Source organism: Oryctolagus cuniculus, chromosome 1 (genome assembly GCF_051225735.1).
Source record: "Oryctolagus cuniculus isolate XC-2025 breed Fujian yellow rabbit chromosome 1, ASM5122573v1, whole genome shotgun sequence".
In the NCBI taxonomy this organism is placed as follows: Eukaryota; Metazoa; Chordata; class Mammalia; order Lagomorpha; family Leporidae; genus Oryctolagus; species Oryctolagus cuniculus.
In genome coordinates this window covers 114,921,649-114,942,860 of record NC_142867.1, presented here as the reverse complement: position 1 = coordinate 114,942,860, position 21,212 = coordinate 114,921,649, and the positions used below count along the sequence as shown (strand labels likewise).

General features: G+C 43.3%; 1 protein-coding gene across 4 annotated transcripts in view; it reads left to right on the top strand.

The window, feature by feature from the left end:
- The first annotated feature begins 519 nt into the window (after nt 1–519).
- Nucleotides 520–21,212, top strand: part of LOC138843476 (uncharacterized) — a 223,981-nt gene continuing 203,288 nt past the window's right edge. Inside the window, exon 1 of one of the 4 annotated variants that reach the window (XR_016235189.1) lies at nt 520–908. The gene's annotated coding sequence lies outside the window, so the exon portion shown is untranslated. The remainder of the gene's footprint in view (nt 909–21,212) is intronic. The other 3 variants (XR_016235185.1, XM_070047382.2, XM_070047385.2) reach the window with 3 other exon arrangements.

Sequence of the window (21,212 nt, the reverse complement as noted above, 5' to 3'; positions counted from 1 at the left end):
TCTCTAACCATTTGGAACATATTTTCAGAGTGTGCTTGGACATGCAGCCTTTTAGAGAGAGATGATGCAGAAGTTAGCAAAAAAAGGATACAATCTGGGGAGGAAACATTTTACCCAAAATGAAAACAAAATCACAAGGTTGTGTTTAATATGCAAATAACTCTTCTCCTGCCCTGGCTTTGGAAGTCTGGTGGGGAAAGGCTGTCACACCGGTGTTGTGGACATGATGTTCTTTAGAAAGAAAGCTGCCTATTTTTCTGTTTTCCAGGAGAACCGCTGTTCAGGACAGGCACAAAGCTGAGAACATAACCAGGGGCGGAAAAAAACTCAGCCCTGTGTTCTATTTGTCAAACTGACCTGCAGGTCACAACGTGAAAGTTGGTGGATCGATGGGGCCTTGTCTGTGTGTGAGCATGTTCTCTGGACTTTGGCTGCAGCGAAATTCCTGACTTCTGAAAGGGGGGTGGGTGTGGACTTCAGCAGGAATAGCCAGTAGGAAGGAAGTAATCTTCATTAAGAGTGGCTCATGCACGCCGTGCAGGCTAGGCATGCTCAGTGCAAATTCTCCTGGAGCTTGTCAAGCTATGTTTGAACTCGATCCAGAATACTGGATTTACTGTTGTTGTTGTTTTTTTTTTTTAATTTTTTTCCCACCAGGAAGATTGCTCGATTAGACTGCATTTTGCGTTGCTTTTCTGTTCTTTCTCTCTTTCTCTCTTATTTCTGCCAGAAGACTGGAAGAATATTATTTCTGATCAGTTCAGTAATACAATACCCATACATGAGCATTTCCCTGGAGAAGAAAGAAACTTTGCTACCTGAGAACTGAAGACTACATAGGTCAGTAAATGCTAATAAAATCCTCAAAGACGCACGGAGCCAGGAGTTAACTTTTCTTAACTCTTCAGGTAATCTACAGCAAATTTAATTGCCTTTTCAACTGGTGGGTATACACCGATTTTTTTTCCCACACAAAATCTATGTTTTTTCATATATGGGACTGCTTTTCTCACAGGGAAAAATATGCCTTTGGGTTCATTTGCATTTGAAAGAACCTCTTTTTGTATGAGCGGTTTTTTTCTCTCTCTTTACCACAAATTATGTGTTTTTCAAACAAATATTGTGGTTAGCTGGTGTGGCTATAATAGTCTGAATGTGGATGTGCTCTGTGTTTTATTAATTCTTGGCTTGGCTTGGTCTGGGGAAAGTTATTGTTTTTGTTGCTGTCAAAGATGAAAGAGTTTGCTTCTCACTGCTGCTGTGTTGGGCACTTTTGGTGCCTTTGAGGCTGTATTGTGAGTGCCTTACAGAGAGGCAAGTTGTCTTTTTCTATATTTAATGTGCATTACTCAAAATACTCAACTTTAGGAACAGAGTAGGGCTTTTGTGGAATCTGAGAGGCAATGGAGTTTTGAAAAAGAATTAGTTTTGGAAGGAAATAGATATATGTTTAAAGCAGGTTTGTACTAGGTTTGTAATGAAGAATTTCAATCAAGACTCTTGTGAATATAACCAAAGAATGCAACAAAAATACTGCATACTATACCCTTCTGATTTGATTCAGATGAATACTTTTACTTTTTAATGAAAAAGAAAGTAAATCAGACTTTCAGGGGCTGTCTTCCACTCTCAGACGATAATCCATGAAACTCATTCGAGTTGTGTTAGGATTTCAGAAAAAGCAAGTTAGCAAAGGCGGCCCCTTTAAAAAGATTTGAGGACAGAGGTTATGAAACCACATGGCTTCGTCAGGGAACAGTGCATTCTGGGCTAGAGCAGTTTAATTTTATTCAAGAATTTTAAGAGTAAAAGGGGATTTGTTTCTTTTCAAAAAAAAAAAAAAAAGAACAGCCAGGCAGGGATTATTGATCAGTCAGGGATTAAATATTTGCTGGAATAGAAGGCATCCCATATTATCAATGTGTAAAGCAGACTGGCCAGCTATTCAGGGGATGTAAAAGAAAATACCAGCGCTTCCTGCAGAATCCAATGCAGCAGCACCCCTGCCCTTCATTCTCCATCTTTATGCCCCAGACAGGGATGGGAGAGGTGGGGCAGGGTGTGGAATTCCACTTAGCTGATGAGCCAAACTTGCTCTTTTAACTTCCGTCCATCTGTTCTTACTGGGCAGCTGAAGCAGTGAGCAAAGCAGGGAGAGACCTCAGGGGAGATGAGGAAGAAGAGGCGGATCCAGCCTGGGCTCTGATCTGCCCCCCAGCCTGTGATTTACATACGGGCAGAGCAGCTAAGTGGATGCATCTAAATTCACTTCCTTCTGCTCTCACGGCTTTGATTTGGTCCCAAATGCTGCTCTCCTGCACCTGCCTCTGTTTTTCATAAGTAAAAGCTTCTCCCCATGCCTAGATGGTGGTTGATTTGATATAGATCAATCCCTAAGGAGATAGCTAAAGCAATTCAGCCTCATTTTGGTGTTTTCCTTTCTTCCCTGACATGTGGCACACATCTCAATGGGTGTAATTGAAATAACAAACCTTTTCTGGGATACAAGTGCAGAGTTCTGCATTGACGAGTGTGTGTGTGTGTGTGTGTGTGTCTGTGTGCATTTGCCATTTGCAGCCTGAGCTTTGGGACATTGCCTCTTGGAAGACTTTGCGTGGCTGAGGGTGATTGTATGGCACTGGGACCTTTCCATCACCTTGGATCTGTGTAGACAGGAAGTGTGCATTCTGGACCCCCTGGCTCACTTCTACCACCGACTCCTGCACCCTCCCCCCCACCCCATTCCCCTTTCTGACCTGTGTCTTGAAGAATAACACTGAAACCTTTCAAGCACAAAGGAAAGCCAAAGGGGCAAAGGAATGGGTAATGCACAAAGATAGGTCTCTTCATGTGCACATCTGGATAAAATTTAGATGTGGACAAGGGAAAATGAATGGGAGAGAAAAAGCCTGCCATCCTATTTTTATAAAGTGCATATGATTCCCTTCCTGGAGTTTTTCTTGTCTCAGACTTTCTGAGTGCTTTGTATCCTGCCCACACTCTACTCAGTAGGCTGGGAGGAAGGTAGGTATTATATCTTTAATTTTCATGAAGTCTACGATTTGCCCACAGCAATAGCTGAGCTAGAACAGGCAACGTACATCCCTCAAGTTCTAATCCAAGGCTCTAGCTGCTCAAGAATAGAAATAATCTGGAGTCAGACACTCAGTTTCCCCATTGGCTTTGAGGTTTTGGACTAAGGCGGCTACTTTGCGTGACACTTGCTCAAACTGAATCTGCTAGGATCTAGGCTCTTGAGACATACTTCGAACTTTTCAGAGGATGTTCACCTCTTTCCCTATTCCCTCTTTTCTTCAACATTGCTCATTAAAATATGTTGGGCCCATTGAAATTTTCATTTGTCTGGTGGTGAAACCGAATGCCTTGTTGTCTGAGATCATACAGATGGGAATTCAGGTTGTTCAACTCAGGATTTGGTATTCCAGGTCTTTCTGAATCTCTGGGTGGATGAGGTAGAGAGAATATGCAAGGGACGTGGCACAGTTCACGAAGGTATAGAGCATGAGCACGAGGGGCTTTGGACTGTGCTGAACCCATTATGGAGAAGTTACCTGCTTCACACTCAGTCGCATTGAGGCATATGGGGAAGCTGCATTTGAATCCTTGTGTGGATGCCCAAAGTGCATGCCACATAGAGCAGTGACTAAGCAGATGGGGTTTGCTGGGTTTCTCCACATATCTTTTCTCTCCTGTATATAAAGGGGATGCCATGAGGGTGCTGTGAAGATTGTAAAACACTTACCATGGTGCTTTGCATTGACTAAACCCTATAATGGTTGGGTTGGCACATATTCAACAATGTTCTTGTTGTTGGTTGTGTGATACCACACAAGATAACCATGTTGCTAATCCCCAACTGTTGTTATTCTCAATCAGCTCTTAACTTCCAAATCCTCAGAGTGGTTGTGTTAGTGAGTTAACTACATCAGATGAACAGCTGATTCTTAATATAACTTTATTGAAAATACAACAAATGTGCTAAATGGCACAGAGGACTAACTAAGGCAACAACCACAGTGTTCTTACTCTCCGTCCAGGGAGAGGCTGGAGGGATATTGTCTGGGCAGATGTGTCTGAGATAAGCAGTACTGTTGAGTTGAACATATTTATCTCTGGTGACCTTTGAAGGCTGCTGAGTGGTTCTTGGGCAAGAAGAGGCCCCGTGAAGGGAAGAATGGCTGGTCAGAGGTTAGTCCAGGCTCCTAGGTCTGGGGGCGGAAGTCTACAACAAAGTGAGGGCAACTGTACAGAAAGGGAGTGGAACTGTCAAGGTTTTGTTTCTCTTTGGCCCTTCTGGACAGCATAATTGGGCTGTTGAGGTCAACAGTGGCTGGGCTCTGGAGCTCCATGGCAGTAAAAGAGAGAGAGAGAGAGAGAAAGGGAGAGAGAAAGAGAGAGAAAGTTCTAGGGCCCACTTTTGACCACAGAAGGGATTTGTAATTCTCTGTATAAAGAATGACAACTGTCAGGACACAGTCATAGGCTGCAAAATCAAATGGAAGGAAGGGGCACTCTGCTCGGAGCATATGCAGTGTAGCTAGATACATGGTATTAATTAATGAGAGCACTTATATGTGATTGACAAAATGAATCTACCAATGCAGGGCAAGGCAGAAGGTTTGAAGCGTCTACCCACACTTATAAAATCCTCTACCTCTCACTTTAGCCTTCTCTTCCGTATGTTTCTCCATGACCGTCGCCTCCTTGCTCATGTTATAAAGAGAAGGTCATCGTGGAGAGACAGGGCAGAGAAGATGGGTATTGATTTATTGAGTGCCTATTACACACCAGGCATTAGGGGCTATGCTTTACCAACAGTATCTTTAAAGACATTCAGCATCCTTGGGAAGTTAAAAGAGGTGGAAACCTGTCCCAAGAGGGGAATTCTTTATGGCCACAGAGACAATGATGGTTCGTGTGATGCACCAACTGGACAGAGGATGCCAGGTGTGATGGAAAGGCATTGAGAACCATTTTAGGTGGAAAAAGACTTCTGATGTCTGTTAGATTCTCCACTTTCAGGGAGTATTTCTACAAGTTCCTTTGATGGCCAGGGCATGTCAATATCATACTAAATTCTGAGCCCATTAACATGTATTGTCCAGAGTTGAGCAAGTCTGAACCCATGAAGAGTTTGTGCTTAATTAACTCTCACGTACTGCCTACCTTAAGGGACCCTTCCCACTTGAATAACACTTGTTTGTTTTTTACAAATAAATTCTGAAAAGTTTTGCAGTTTCCAAGGTGAGACTTCGGGAGTTGTTATGTTGTGCTATGTGGTAAGAAAACAAAGTTTGGAGTGACATGACAGGGCTTAGGGCCTGACCCTGAAATTGAGTAGCTCTGTGACTTGGAGCAAATTATTTCACTCCGCTGTGCCTTAATTTCTAGATCTGAAGCTGTCCATGGGCATTTTCTCAGGTGGCATGATCAGATCAGCTATTTAGCATTGTACCTGAAGTCAACAATGCTGTATTGCACACGTAAAAGCTCTTGTGATAAGCATTCTTACCACAATAAAAAACAATGTGAAAAACAAAGGTGAAAGAAAGCAAAGTGATTTTTAAAAGGTAGCCTCCTCTATGACCATGAGGGCTTCCTTTATTCTCCTGTGGTTATCTCCGTATTTTCCAGTGTTTCCAGCCCTTCTGTCTTCTCTCTGCCAAACAGGCTTCCTGTTTCATCTGTGTAGATGGAGGACAGCACGATTCACTGAGCGAGGCCAGCTGCTTCATAGGAGAGTCCTGGAAACTTCAATGGACTAAATTAACTTTACATTTTTCTGAATTACTGAAAGATGGAAGACTTGGAGAAGACAGAGATAGTAGGCAGAAATTGTAGCCAGGCTAGAATCTTGTTGACTGCAAGATGTTACCATTTGCAAGAAGAAAGAGATAGACAAATACAGCTACAAAACAAATGCTCTTGTATTTCCAACACTCTTCCAGAGAAGATGGGAAAAGTATCCCACTCATTAGGATGTCTACTTTAAAAAAAAGTAAAAATAATAAATGGTGGTGAAAATGTAGAGAAACCACAACCTTGGTGCACTGTTGGTGCAGATACTATAGAAAACTATGGTATTTCATTTACATAAGAATAGAATTACCACATGATCCAACAAATCTACTTCTGTGTATATCTCCAAAGAGTTGAAAGCAAAGCTGTGAAGGGATACCCGTACACCCACATTCATGACAGTATTATTCTCAATAGGCCAAAAATCTGAAGCAGCACAAGGTCTATGGATGGATGGGTGGATGGAAAAATGTGGTATATCCATACAGTGGAATAGTATTCAGTCTTAAAAAGGAAGGGGATTCTGACACACACTACAACATGGGTAAACTTTGAGGACATTAGGCTAAGTGAAATGAGCTGGTCATCAAAGAGCAAATATGTGATTACACTTACATGAGGTGCTTAGAAAAGCAAAGTTGTACAAACAGCAGGATGGTGGTTGCCAGGGGCTGTGGGAAGGGACAAGGGGGATTTGTGATGCATAGGGACAGAATGTCAGCTGAGGAAGAATACAAAGTTTTGGCAACAGATGGTAATGTTTGTAATACAACAATATAAGTGTGATTAATGTCACTGAACTATACGTGTGCACTTAAAAATTGTTAGGCAGGTAAATTTTATATTATGTATATTTTACCATCGTTTTTTAAAATTTAAAGTGAGCTTATAAAGCATTTTACTATCCTGGGTAATTTGTAAGGGTTTCCCACTATAAGTATGCTTTAACTGTTTATTATTGGGCTGGCATTGGCAGTCAAAGAGATTGTGTGGCACCCAACACCCTCCTGAGCACCTCTTTGTGCTGGAGGTTTGCCCTACGACTGAATTTTCTTCAGGGACAGACTTTGTGAGATTTGTGGTGAGTGGGGTGGACATCTCATTCAGCTGTTAAGTAGCAGCTTGGATCACCAACATCCTATATCAGAGTGCCTGGTCTGAGCCCTGGCTACCCTTCTTCTGATCCAGCTTCCTGCTAATTCACACTCTGGGTGGCAGCAGGTGTTGGCTCAAGTAATTGGGTTCTCCCACCCACGTGGGAGATTCTGAGTTCTGGGCTTCTGACTTCACCCAGCCCTGGCTATTATAGCATTTGGGGGGTGAGTCATCAGATGGAAGTTTTTCCTCCTGTCGCTGTGTCTCTCTATGCCTGTGTCTCTCTATTCAAATAATAAAAAAAAAGATCTGTAGTGGAAAAATTGTAGAACTCAAAAGCAATGAGAAAACCACTCATAATCAGGCAGAGGGAGGAGAGGGGAAGCAGCTAGTAGGTACTGAGTGCCTATCGTGTACTGGGTATTTATGTCTATGGTTCATTTAATCCACTTAAAGTAGATTGAATGCATGTAAGGTAGATTTCATACTGCTGTTTTACAAATGCGTCCTCCTTATTTTCATTACAAAGTGGTGAAGCCAGGACCAGAACCCGGGTCTGCAGAATCTGCAGCCTGTTTGTTTCCCATCACACTCAACAGCTTTAGGAATTACATCTCGTCCATTAATCATCTGGACGCTCCCTCCCTGGCTTTTGCTGTCAGCAGCCCCGGAGGGAGGGTTTTTCTGGGACAGATATATGTCCACACAGTCAGCTCGTGACCCTCTGCGGGGCATCCTGGGGGCTCCAGAATTAGCATCCACCATCTGAACATAATTTCTAATTTTCGCAATCCTCGCACAGCAACATTAGCCTTCCAGAGGACAGAAAGCTCAGGTGTCTGGGGCGTGCCTTTTTTTCCACGGTGCTGTGTCGGGTTCAGGTGTTGGAATAAAAGAAGGCAGAGTGTACCAGCCCTTCCCTGGAAAGCTTTCTCAGGCTCCTTTGTTTGGTTTATGTGTAGCCATCAATGCATCATTCCTTCTGCTTCAACAGTTTGTGAATCCCATCTTCTCTATTGATTTCCCACAGAACGTTTACTGCTCTCCAAGGTGTGACCTGTACCTCTAGCTAATTTATTTCTGTCATGGCTGCAGGATTTAGGAATGAAGAGGAGGGGGAGGCGGAGGCATGGCGACAGGAGGGAGGGCAGGCGAGGAGAGAGCGATGTGTCCAAGATGTGGGAAATAAATTCAGCATCAGAGCCCCCGCCTGGCGTGCCTGCAGCTCTGGAGGGCAGTTCCGTGCACACAGCAAGGGGACTTTGTTTGAAAATCTGCTCAGTAAGATGGAAGCGGCTGCCACGGGGGTTTCAGAGGCCAGGAGTTAGAGCAGGGCCCCATGGGGACTGAGAAGCAAGGGAAGAATGTGTTTGAAAATAACATCTTGACTGTGCGGGAGTCGGTCACCATATTGAGCAGGATGTGGTGAGGTTTGCGTTTTTTTAATGAAATGATGGAAACTCTTCGAGAGACGGGGGCGGCGTGGGGAGACTGGTGAAGTCAGATTCTCTCCTTCGTTGTGGGATTTTCAACACAAAGAGTGACATGTGAGATATTAAATTGAATCACTTTAACATAAACCTCTCTATCCTTTATGGCCAGAACATATCAAGTTAGCCTCTGCAGAGTCTGAATTTTGCTAGATAAGTAACCAAAGGTCCACTTCAGTTTCCCTGGGAAAATGACTTAGGAAATCTGGCATTGAACTTTCTCAAAGAAAAATGTCGATTGTTATTTTTACCTGGAGAGTGACTGCTTTTGTCTAGTGGGTGGATAAATCACATTTGAATGGCATTTTAAAATTTGCAAACCTTTTAAAATGTGCATCTATTTCTTTATCACTGCTAAGAAGTAGACATTGTTATTTTCAGAATATTGTTGAAGAAATGCTGGCTCTCTAGCCAGGTTGTTGCCTAGTTAAGGTTGCATGCCTAATAAAAGGCAAGCACAGAACTTCAGTCTGAGGTTTCTGATTCCAGATTCAGGCTGTGTTGCAAGACACCCCTGTAATGGAGTGGCCATAATATTTGACCAAGGTCACCCAGCACTCAGTAGCAGAGGCTTGGGAGCGAAAAACATGATAGGCAATATTGGCTCAAACACCTAGAAAGGCACCAGTGGAATGAATCAGAATGAAACCAGACAGATGTCTGAGCTTCCACTCGTGATTTATGGCCAAGGTCAGCACCTCTGGGCCATGATTCAGCCCTAGAAAGAAAGGTGAAATGCTCACTAGTGCCCATTTTCTCCCTCCTTCCCATAACCAGCCCCCAGCCCAACCCCACTCTTTACAGGAGCAAAAATAAAATTAAAAAATCATCACTCCTCTTACATTACCATTGATAATCATTTACCCTAGGCTAGATTAGATTAGCAATTAGCTGTGAGACCAGCTAATGGGGTTCGTGCCTATAAATCCAGGCACTTTCAGCCCTTCTCTCATTTCCACAGTGTGATGTGTAAGGCTTCCGTGATGTTGGTGGGAGAGCCCGGTGCTAGTGTTGTGGTTGGTGGGTCTCACACATTGGCTTTCTAGTTTTACTATACCAGTCCATCTTTGGAGAAGAGAAGTCTATTTCTTTTCCATTTTCATTTATTTGTTTTCAATTTATTTCAAAGCAGAGAGAGAGAGTCAGAGAGAGAGAGTCAGAGAGAGATCTCCCATCCTCTGGTTCATTCCCCAACCCTGGCTTGCAACAGCTAGGGCTGGGCCAGGCCAAAGCCAGGGCCTGCAAACTCAATCTGGTCTCCCACATGGGGAGCAGGAGCCAAAAGAGTTGAGCTGCCGCCTACTGCCTCCCAGGATACACATTAGCAGGAAGCTAGAATCTGAAGAGGAGGCAGAATTCGCACCAGACAATCTGTGATGGGATGTGGGTGCTCCATGGGACGTCTTTGCCACTGAGCTAAATGCCCACGGACCACTTTCACCTTCACTGGTGGCCCAGTACCCACGTAAGAGCTTGGCAGCCCAATGCAGCGGACTGGGACTCGAGTCATTTCGTTTTTAGAAACTTTCATGGAAGTGTCATGAAAATTCTCTCTCCTGAGCAAGAGATTAAAGAAGAAGAGGGGGCCGGCGCCGCGGCTCACTTGGCTAATCCTCCGCCTTGCGGCGCCGGCACCCTGGGTTCTAGTCCCGGTTGGGGTGCCGGATTCTGTCCCGGTTGCCCCTCTTCCAGGCCAGCTCTCTGCTGTGGCCAGGGAGTGCAGTGGAGGATGGCCCAGGTTCTTGGGCCCTGCATCCGCATGGGAGACCAGGAGGAAGCACCTGGCTCCTGGCTTCGCATCGGTGCAGTGTGCCGGCCGTGGTGGCCATTTGGGGAGTGAACCAAAGGAAGGAAGACCTTTCTTTCTGTCTCTCTCTCTCACTGTCTATAACCCTACCTGTCAAAAAAAAAAAAATAATAATAATAAAATAAAATAAAATAAAATAAAATAAAATAAAAGAAGAGGGAACTTTACAGATAAGTACAGATGTCTAGAGTGCAAGAATAAAATATAACCATGAATAGCTCAGGAACAACTGGTTATTTTGGTTTGAAGCAATCTGGACTTTGAAAAGCAACACATCCTTTTCCTCCACACACGCCAGATGACGTTGTCACCGTCTTGGGGGCGACCTTTATCCCATGGCTTCTGGCTTTGAGAAGAGTTGAGTGTGTGAGCTACACGCTAAGAAAGGCTTGAAGGGGGTCAGGTGGCTTCTGCGGCAATTGTGTGTTGTGCTTTCTGTTACTATTTCTCCTGCACGGAACATTTTTTTACTTCTCACCTCCTTTCGTTTTTTTGCAAAGAGATTTAGAGTGCTGGTTCCTTCTCTAAAGGTAGCAGGAGCTGGCCGCCTGCTGCAGAGAGAATGCAGGACTTGTAAGCTCAAAGAACCTGTGTCTGAATTCTGGGTTCATGTCTTACTGGTGGTATGAAAACAGCACTGAACTGTCAAGATCAACTTCTGCATCGGGATAATGGGTATAATAAAAACTGTCATTAACTCCTAGGGTTGCTGTGAGGCTGTCAGAGGATAATGGGTGTTAAAGTGCTGTGAAAACTGATAAGTACTCTGCATATGGAGAATATTTATCTGTTATTTGAGTTCTTAAATGTGTAGCCCATCGCTGTTATCACCATTATCTATGTTATCATAATAGTCAATGTTCCAGAATGTCTCCACTTACTATTGGAACTTATTGGGACTATTATTTGGAACAATCAACCTCTGGTTCGCCACTAAATATCAAAGCTCATCGGCTCTTGTTCCCCTCTGCTCACTCCAGAATATTCTAAGGCTTTGCTCTGAGAGTTAGTCCAACCCTCATACTTACCCCTGTTTCTCTTGGGGGTTTGTCTGGGAACCTTTTTAATTCAAGCTCCCCTGTCAGGACTCCCATTCCCTGCTGTTGGAATTTCCTCAATTATTGGAGAAAAGTGAAGGGAGTGGGAGGGGCAGTGTGGAAAGATAACCTAAGCAGGCAGGATGCTGAGGGTCTGGCATCTCTGCTCTACAAACTCAAAATACATAATTCTGCTAATTCTGCTAATGAAACAAAGATGTAGTCTGCTACATGATGGATTAGGGTTTTGTTTTTCTGTTTTGGCTTGTTTTTTAGTAGATTAATGTGGGAACCTACAAATAATTTATATAAATTTCTAGTTGGGAAGTTTCTTTTATTTTTATTTATTGATTTTATTTATTATTTGAAAGGCAGAGAATGAGACAGAGAGAGAGAGAGAGAGAGAGAGAGATCTTCATCCATTTGTTTATTTCCCATATGTTTTCAGCACTGAGGCTGGGCCAGGTCAAAGTCAGGAGAAAGAAACTCAGCGTGCACTCATCCAAAGTGGGTGGCAGGGACCCAAATACCTGCACTATTATATACAGCCTTCCAGGGTGCATATAGACACAAGTCTGCTATCAGGAGTGGAGCTGGGACTTGAACCCAGGCACTCTGATACGGGCTACAGGTATCCCAAGTTGTGTCTTAACCACTACATCAAATGCTCGCCCTGGGAAACTTTCTTATGAGTTACAAAGGCTAAATAACAAATCAAATATTTACAGCTAAATCAGTTTATAAGTTGAGGCTTTTTTTGTCCTGAGCATAAAAGCCTTCCTTCAAATATGATGTGTAGGGACTTGCATTGTGGCACAGCTGGCCTGCGATGCCAGCATCCCATATGGGCACTGATTGGAGTCCTGGCTGCTTCACTTCTGATCCAGCTCCCTGCGAATGCCCCTAGGAGAGCAGAGGGGCATGCCCCAGGCAGTTGGGTTCCAGCAACCCCTATGGGAGACCTAGATGGAGTTCTAGTTTTCTGGCTTCTGCCTGGACCAGCCCTGGTTGCTGTGTGAGCATCTGGGGGGTGAACCAGCACATCTCTCTCTCTCTCTGTAACTTTGTCTTTCAAATAAAGAAGTAAATCTAAAAAAAAAAAATGAAAGCCACATGGAGACGTGTTTTACAGTGCAATGAGCTGTGAGTCACTGTGGGTTAGTGTGGAGCAGTGGTGGGAAGGGAAGGCGTCAGCCCTGGGTCTGTCATTTACCCTCTGTGACACGAGAGGTCTTCAGAAAGTGCATGGAAAATGTATGATGACGAAATTATGCATGGGCTTCGAAATATCATCTTTGAATTCAATTTTCCACAAATGTTCTGAAGTACCTTTTTTTTTAAAGCTCTTTGCTTTTCAATTTCCTCCTTTCCAAAATAAAGATAATTGTAGTTAGTCATCACTTCACTGAGTTGTTGTTAGAAATGTTTTGTGGAATAGAACAAGTCACATAGAAAGAGCAATATTGACTTAGTGCAGTATTGAAAAAACTCTCCAGCCACTGGCTTCTGAGGGAGGACTCTTAATAACAGTGTATTAATGGATGGTAGGGAGTTCAGGGAATGCTGTGGTCCAAAGCTCCTACAAATAAATTGCATGCGGATAACAAGGCATTGACTAGAGTGCGGTAAATACACACAAGGGACTATTATTCAGCCATGAAAAGGAGTGAAGTCCTGATGGGTGGATGGATAAACCTTGGACACATTGTAAGTGCAGGGAGCCAGACCCAAAGATGTTGTATGATGCCATTTGTAGGAGATTTGCAGAATGAAATATACAGGATAGGCACAGCCATAGGAACAGGAGGCAGTTGGGTGGTTGCCAGGAGCTATTAGTAGAAGGAGATGGGAATTAATTGCTTAGTGGATACAAGGTTTTATTTCAGGAAGATGAAAATATTTTGGAACTCAATAGAGAGGGTATTTGCACAACAAAATGTACTGAAACCACTGAATAGTTCACTTTAAAATTATTCCTTTTATGTCATGTGTGTTTCGTCTCAATTTAAAATTTACTGTGTGAAAGAAACACCGAAGAAATTGTCTATGTGAAGTCTTATGGACTACTTCTAGGGTCTTGGTTGTTTGGTGAGTTTTGTGAAGAAAATCTGCCCCTTTCACCCCCTTTTTTTTAACCTCCTGTAGCCCCATCTTAATCCTTGGCATTACATAGCTACAAGATGACTCAAACTCTGTCTGAATCATTTTCATTCATTCACTCACTCATCTTGTCCCTGCCTGCCAGTGTGAGTGACAGTTACCATGTGATCCACGAGGGCAGGAGCCGGTCCATGCTGGACATCTTTGGCAGGTTCCTTACACACGCTGGCTTTCAGGAGACGTCAACTACATTATTTCTTGAGATTCTTTCAGTTTTAAAGGTCTTAACTTAAGAAATGAGAAATACATTATTAAGTTTTCTTTGAATATTCTGTGAACTAATTTCTCAGATTTTTTTCACTGAGAATTCATCTAGCAAACCTAGCTAGACACACGGAAAAATAAATTAGGCTTGAATTAGCCTTCTCTTTTTCGTTAGATCTCAATAATGAGAAAATTCTTCTCCATGCCTCTGATGGAACTTCTTTGACCATGGGAAACCTTTCTTCATGTTTTTCATGATGAAAAAGTGTCCAAAGTAGGAAACAGATATCCTTCTAATGTTTGAAAAGTCTCAAAAGTGATCCCTATCTTTAATTATAAAATGTAAAAGAAAACAGACACTCCAGTAACTTCATGGCCCATCAAAACATGATATTCAAGGGCCATTTAGCATTTCCATGATAAATTGCTATTTTTAGAAGCTTATGTAACCAAAGAATGTGTTCTTGGCTCTGACCATGAAGGCAAGTTATTATCATGGGAGGGACAAGGGAATCTGCAGCTCATGAGAGGCGCAGCTATTGCAGAGGACACTTTGTAGAGCATTAAAAAAAAAGCTCCCCTTTCTGCAATCAGGATCATGTAGTGCATTCCAAGGCCATTTTCTTTGCTGAATTGCTCTTCCATCATTAGCTAATAAATACTCATCAATGAGTGTTCCTCCCTGTCTGGCAAGTTGGAGGAAAAAGGAAGGTAATCGCTTTCTATTTCATGACTACTATCCCCCTCTGGGCTTCCCCTCTAGTGCTTCTAATGGAAACAGGAAAGAAATTATTCTTGCCCATTTGAAAGCACCAAAAGCTGCCATTCTTCCCACACAGAGCACCTGGAAGTTTGCAGCAGATATAATGACCTTCGGCAACCATGCAGCTATAGAAGCAGAAGGGCCGCCTGTCTCCCATTTCTGCAATCTGCACTGTGTGGTATCTCCTGAGGACGGTTCCCTGGAAAGATACCCTGGGGAGTCCTCATCAGGAAGCTAGGGACCGTGCACTTGAGCTTGGGGAGGCAGTGGCCGCCTGGACAGGAGTCTCTAATGGCAGACTACGCACTCGGTTTCCTAGGATCAGAAGTTTTTCTCCTAGAATTTTCTATGCTTTGGCATTTTCCATGCTGCTTCACCCCTACATCCTCTTAGTGCCACTTAGATGTGGCTGTTTTTACAGTTTCTACTGTGATGAATTTCACTGCACCTATTAAAGCTGATCCGGGACTGCTCAACCCACACTTAGGAAAGCAATTTGATTCCTAACCAGAGCCGTGTTTTGCTGGGCTTCTGCTGCCTTCTTGTCTATAGCAGTGTTATTCAATAAAACACAATGGAAGCCACACATGTGAGCCACATACCAGAGCACTTCAAAAAAAAAATTTTGAGGAAAATGACATTAAAAGGCAACTTTATGGCTGGCGCCGCGGCTCACTAGGCTAATCCTCCGCCTAGTGGCGCCGGCACACCAGGTTCTAGTCCCGGTTGGGGCGCCGGATTCTGTCCCGGTTGCTCCTCTTCCAGTCCAGCTCTCTGCTGTGGCCAGGGAGTGCAGTGGAGGATGGCCCAGGTGCTTGGGCCCTGCACCCCATGGGAGACCAGGAAAAGCACCTGGCTCCTGGCTCCTGCCATCGGATCAGCGCGGTGCGCCGGCCTCAGCGCGCCGGCCGCGGCGGCCATTGGAGGGTGAACCAACGGCAAAAGGAAGACCTTTCTCTCTGTCTCTCTCTCTCACTGTCCACTCTGCCTGTCAAAAAAAAAAAAAAAAAAAAAGCAACTTTATTTTGAGGGAACAATCTTCTTGAAATCTATCCATAGTTTCTTCATCGTACACAGCCTCAACAACCTTTTAAAGACCTGTCGGATGCATAGATTTGAATTTTTTTACCAAAGTAAACTTATATTTTAATTCAATTTTCCACAATTTTTTGAAATAGTCGTGTAGATTACATTTTTTAATAAGATAATATGTAATTTCTTTCCTTTTTTAATTTTTAAAAATGCTATTCAGAAGCAGAGACAGATCGACAGTGCCTATCCATTGGTTCACTTCCCAAATGCCAGCAATGACTGGGACTGGACGAAGCTGAAGCCAGGAACCAGGTCTCTCACATGAGTTGCAGGGACCCAATTACTTGGGTCATCACTTGCTCCCTCCTAAGGGTGTACGGTAGCAGGAAGCTGAAATTAATATTGGGGCTGGGGCTAGGATCCAGATTTTGTAAAACACAATGCCTTTGTCCCAAGGGGTATCTTCACTGCTAGACCAAACACCTGGCCCCCTTCTATGTAATTTTTACATTTTATGGTGACTATATTAAAAACTAAATGTAAGCATGTGAAATTAATTTTAATAACACTTTATATAAGCCAATATATAAAATATATTATTATGCAATCAATATAAAACTATCAAGGTATTTTACATTCTTTTTAGTAAGTCTACTAATTTTGATGTGCATTTTACATTTATAACACATCTCTATTGTTCTAGCCACATTGTAATGTTCAATAGCCACATTTCATATGCTTGATGATCACCACGTTGGGCAGGGCAGGGATAGAATCATAGGTAGACAACAATGTTTTAATAGATATTTTAAGTTAAAAAGCATTTCTGAATTATTTATCATAAAGTAAAAATCTGCTATAAATTGCTAACAAATTTCTCAACAAGGCTTTCTTTCAAACACAGAAGTCCCCCTACCCTGACTTATTCTCCATTTTATTTTTTATAATTTCAGTTACTCTTAGTTAACCACAGTCTAGAAATAGTAAATGAAAAATTCCATCAGTAAAAAATACGTGAGGGCCAACACTGTGGCATAGTAGGCTGAGCCTCCACCTGAGGCACTGGCTTCCCATATGGGTGCTGGTTCAAGTCCCAGTTGCTCCACTTCCGATCCAGCTCTCTGCTATGGCCTGGGAAAGCAGTAGAGGATGGCCCAAGTCCTTGGACCCCTGCACCCATGTGGCAGACCCAGAAGGAGCTCCTGGCTCCTGGCTCCTGGCTTCAGATTGGCCCAGCTCTGGCTGTTGTGGCCATTTGGGGAATGAACAAGCAGATGGTAGCTCTCTCTGTCTCTCCCTCTCTCTCTCTGTAACTCTGCCTCTCAAATAAATAAATAAAATCTTTTTAAAATCGTACCTTGTTCTGAGTAGCACAATGAAATTTCACGCTATCCTACTCCCTCCATGTGGACTATGAATCTTCCTTTTATCCAGCAAATCCACACCCTATAAACCACCAGCTGTTAAGTCACTTAGTAGCCATGGAGGCTACAAGATCAACTGTTACAGCATTGCAGTGTTTGTATGTATGAGCTGAGTTTGGTAATACTCATGGCCTCAAGGCATCCACTGGGGATCTCAGAATATATCCTCTCTGGATAAGGGGAGACTACCGTAGATTATCTCCTGTTTCTTCTGGAGTGGGGAAACACTTGCAGGTTCCAGCATTTACCAGTAGAGAAAGGGTTAATGAGTGTTTTTTTCAAACCTATCATTGACTCTGATGGTAACCCTTAGTACTAAAATTAACCCAGCATGAGTGCATTATGACCTCACTTTGCTTTGCTCTGTCTTCTCTATCTTGAGCTCAGAACCAGCTAATAACTGAGAAAAAACATGACTTTAGTTAATGTCAGATAGAGGTAAGGATTTGACCATGTTTGGTTTATTATAGTTGCTTAAGTGGCTGCCACACATTCTTTATTTTTGGTGCTGTCATCTTCCATAATATAGTCTTCATTTACTTGTGTTCGCATGAAAACAAAGGATGCTCTTTGTACTTGGGGAGAAACCAGAGGCACAGGTTGTTGTAGAGCTGGTAGGCACTGGAGTCAAGTCGGCCTGAGTCAGTTGTATTTTTCCCAAATCACTGGATTCTGTCTTAGCATACTTGATTCAAATTAGCCACCTAGATTATGTTCTCTACAGTTTGTGGATGGTCAAAATCTTATTGTAAGTTACAAAGAATGAATAATTTAATATTTAATTCTTGTTTAAAATGACTATTTTAGTTCAGTGATTATACTAAAGAGCTGCCATATTGTGGTGGATCCGTACTGCCTGGATCTGAGCCACACTCAGCCACTTGAAGCTCTGTGATATATAACCCCTCCCTACCTCAGTTTTCTCATCCATAAAAAAGGAAATAATCTCATCTGTAAATATCAAAATAATAAACTATTTCAAAGTTTGTTATTAGTAATAACATGAGTTAAAATTTGGAAAGAATGTAGAATAATGTCTGGTTTTTGGTAAATATTCTAAACATTTGTTAACTAAAATTAGTACAAAACATAAAATTCTAATGTCTGGAAGTTGTCAAGAGTTTTCCGAATAAGGGGCATATAATTAGGGCATTGGTTTCCTCCCTTCCTCCCTTCCTTCCTCCTTCCCTCCCTCCCTCCCTCCCTCCCTCCCTTCCTTCCTTCCTTCCTTCCTTCCTTCCTTCCTTCCTTATTTCCTCTCTGCATTTCTTTTTGCATTAGGGAGTGGATTTGTTCATTGGTCTGAAGTTAGTTAGGAATACACACTGGCACAAAAACGCAGGTGGCAGGTGACATTCTTGCAATAGGATTGTATGAGTCTTCTGTTTTAATATACTTCTAGTTGTTCTATTTTTTAAAAATATTTATTTATTTTATTTGAAAGTCAGAGTTACACATAGAGAGAAGGAGAGGAAGAGAGGTCTTTCATCTGCTGGTTCACTCCCCAGTTGGCTGCAATCACTGGAGCTGCACCAACCTGACGCCAGGAGCAGGAGCTTCTTCCAGGTCTCCCACGTGGGTGCAGGGCCCCAAGAACTTGGTCCATTTTCTATTGCTTTCCCAGGCCATAACAGAGAACTGGATCAGAAGAAGAGCCGCTGGGACTTGAACTGGCACCCATATGGGATGTCAGCATTGCAGTGGTGGCTTTGCCTTCTACACCACATTGCTGGCCCCTCTAGTTGTTCTAAATATCTAAATTATCTACTTGTGATGTAATATCCAGAAACACAAGTCTCTTCTAAAGGAAAATGTATACATCAGTAATGGGTCATATATGAAAACAGCACTTTTGTAAGTAAAGTCAGAAAATTGTGGTAACCTAATAATTGATTTTCTCTGTGTAAAAATAATTTATTAAGAAAAATTTCAAATGAGCATAAAATAATTAGAATAGTATAGTTTCTGAAATCCATTCATCTAAGGGATTTTCAAAAATCTGGAAATTCATATTCTACAAGAACTATGCATGAATTTAATTTTTTACACCAAAATAAATTTCTTTTAATTATTTTAAAAAAGATTTACTTATGGGTCAACGTTGTTACATAGCAGATAAAGCTGCTGCCTGTGATGTCAGCATCCCATATGGACACCGGTTCAAGTCCCAGCTGCTCCACTTCCTATCCAGTTCTCTGCTAATATGCCTAGGAATGCAGCAGAAGATGGTCCAAGTACTTGGGTTCCTGTACCCATGTATGAGACCTAAAGAACCTCCTGGCTACTGGCTTCAATCTGACCCAGCCCTGGCCATTGGGTGGTGATCTGAGGAGTGAAATAGCAGATGGAAGATCTCTCTCTCTTTCTCTCTCTGTCCCCACCACACCTTTCAAATAAGTAAAATAAATCTTAAAAAATAAAAGATTTACTTATTTATTTTACTTGAAAGGCAGAGTGGCAGATGGTGTGGGGGAGACATGGAGACACAGAGAGAGATCCTCCATCGGCCAGTTCACTCTGGAGATGGCCTCAATTAGGTCTGTGTCAGATTGATGTCAAGAGCCAGGTACTCCATCCAGGTCTCTTATGTGGATGGCAGGCACTGAAGCCCTTGGGCCGTCTATTGCTTTCCTAGGCACAATAGCAGGAAGCTGGATTGAAAGTGGAGCAGCTGGGACTCAAAGTGGTGTTCTGAAGTGGGATGCTGGCACTGGAAGCAGGGTTTTACCTGCTGCAGCACAATGCCCCCCCTTACTTCCATTTTCAAATGAGCTTTCTAATGGCCCTTGTTTGTGTAGTCTGGGCACTGCAGAAGGCACTAAGCCAGCTACTGAAGGAACACAGATGCATGAGATATAATCTCTGGACTCAGAAGTCAGGCAGAGACAAAGACAATATTTGACTTTAACAAAGGTGTGCCGAAAGGCATGTGGGAGCCTTAAGAAGAAGCCTTGGAGGGAAGAAGGTAGAGCTGAGAGCACTCCCTGGCCTCAGATGTGTACAGCGCTCTTGGAAAGGGCTTTCAACATAGAGAAGGAAGAGGTTGGGGGTTTCACTTATGATGTCTGAGGTGTTGCAGGCACACACGGTGCTCTCTGGGGCTGGGCAGGTTGTTCAGAAGGTGGGTTTAGCAAGAGAGAAAATGGCTTGAGGCCTTGAGCAAGTCAGAGAAATTACTGGGGCCTGATTGTCGTGGAGTAATGAAAGCGTTTGCTGTCTGATTAGAGCATGATTTTGAGACTGAGAGAAGACTGTGGCTGCCTGCAGGAGCCAGGCAGGACACAGTCCTGCAGATTCCTGTAAGTGGCTTTTCTGGACTGCATCACACAGCTGAGCATGTTGCTATTTTTATGGCTCAATTCAAAAGATGCCTACTGAGTAGTGACAGGAGGTGCCGGGTTCTACCCTCCATCCAACACTGTCTCCTTTGGTGATGTATTGCTTGATGGCTCATTCCTTGGGGAATATAAAGCATGTTGGGCCTCTACAAATATGCCAAGTCTGTGTAACATTTGAGAAATAGCTAACATTTCCCAGGTGGTAGCCTTCTAAAGATACTGTGTACACAGAAATATGACAGCAATTTTCCCCTCAGGTCTTTGCTTTAGCTATTTCTTTTCCCTCCCGATGTGGAAGGAATTCCTTTAGATGAAATAAATACCCACAACAGCCCAGGCTGGGCTGGGCCGAACCAGAGGGCTGGGAACCGGATCCAGGTCTCCCACGGAGGTGGCAAGGGCCCCACTACTTGAGCCATCACTGCTGCCTCCCAGAATGCACAATAGGAATAAGAAGCAGAGCCACTCCTCACACCTGGGCGCTCTAACGTGGCTGTCCAAAGTGGTGTCTAACTCATCGCACCAAGTGCCCACCTTGTAATCTGGATTTTTAATAAAGATTTATTTATTTATTCAAAAGTTAGAGTTATGGGTCGGGGGGGCACACACACGCGCACACACACACAACACACACACACACATATACAGAGAGAGAGATCTTCCATCTCCTGGTTCTCTCCCCAGATGGCTAGAAGGGTCAGGGCTGGGCCAGGCCAAAGCCAAGTCCCCCACGTGTGTAGCAGGGGCCCAAACACTTGAGCCATCTTTCACTGCTTTTCCCAGGCCATTAGCAGGGACCTGGATGGGAAGAGGAGCAGCCGGGGCACATATGGGAGGGTGGCATTGCAGGTGGCGGCATTGCCTACTACATCACAATGTTGGCCCCTGTCTGTTTTAATTTAAGCAAGTATTACATAGGCTTGAGATCAGTTTTCTTATCTAAAATGGGTGTGGGGTGGGCATTTAGCCTACTGGTTAAGATACCACTTGAGAAACCCACATGGGACACTGGAGTGCTTGGATTCCATCGTTGGCTCCAGCT